General features: G+C 54.4%; 1 non-coding gene across 1 annotated transcript; it reads left to right on the plus strand.

Moving 5' to 3' along the window:
* The first annotated feature begins 213 nt into the window (after positions 1-213).
* Positions 214-377, plus strand: LOC112545654 (U1 spliceosomal RNA). Its single transcript, XR_003089187.3, has one exon. It is a non-coding gene; the product is annotated as a U1 spliceosomal RNA (small nuclear RNA).
* The last annotated feature ends 448 nt before the right edge of the window (positions 378-825 follow it).

The raw sequence follows: 825 nt of genomic DNA on the forward strand, positions 1-825 counted from the left end.
GCTGGCAGCAGCGGGAAGCGGTGTCGGTGGGGTTGGTTGGAGGTGGAAGTGGGAGCCACCGTGATGTGAGAGTTCGGGGCGCTTGAGGGCTGGCGGGGCTCTAGGACGAGAGTTTATACTTACCTGGCAGGGGAAATACCACGCTCAGGAAGCCACCGTGATGTGAGAGTTCGGGTCGCTTGAGGCTTGGCGGGGGCTCTGAGACAAGAGCTTATACTTACTTGGCAGGGGAAATACCACGCTCAGGAAGGTGGGTTTCCTAGGGTGAGGCCCATTCATTGCATTGCGGGTGCGCTGACCCCAGCGATTTTCTCAAATAGAGGAAACTCGACTGCACAATTTGTGGTAGTGGGGGACTGCGTGCGCGCTTTCTCCTGATTTTGTAGTTGAAAGAAAGATAACCTTGTTCTGAAAATACAGGGTTAAACCGAGAACAACGATTCTTACCTATCTTGCATGTATACAGCTAAATACTGTGAAATAGATTTTCCCAAAAGGCAAACCCTGTCAGAATGCGTAAAGCGGGGCAGTGTTTGATGCTGGGGGTTCTGTTCCTTTGTGACGTAGTGGGGGTACCTGGCTGGTTCCTATGCTGCTGGCTCTGGGGTTACCCCCACTGGCTGCCGTGGGTACCAGGACCCAGCAAAACAGGATGAGTCATTTTGCAAACCAGTATGGCCAGACACCCCCCATAGAGAGGAACAAAGGAAGGTGGAATGCTGCCCTGGCTGGGGGGCAGGGCTGGAAGAGAGTTAGTGGGTTGCTGGCTGTCTGGGAGCATGGAGGAGACAGCCTAGGGAAAGGGGCTGGAGTTTAGGGGCCCAG

This window comes from Pelodiscus sinensis, chromosome 30 (assembly GCF_052426305.1).
Source record: "Pelodiscus sinensis isolate ZL-2025 chromosome 30, ASM5242630v1, whole genome shotgun sequence".
Classification (NCBI taxonomy): domain Eukaryota; kingdom Metazoa; phylum Chordata; order Testudines; family Trionychidae; genus Pelodiscus; species Pelodiscus sinensis.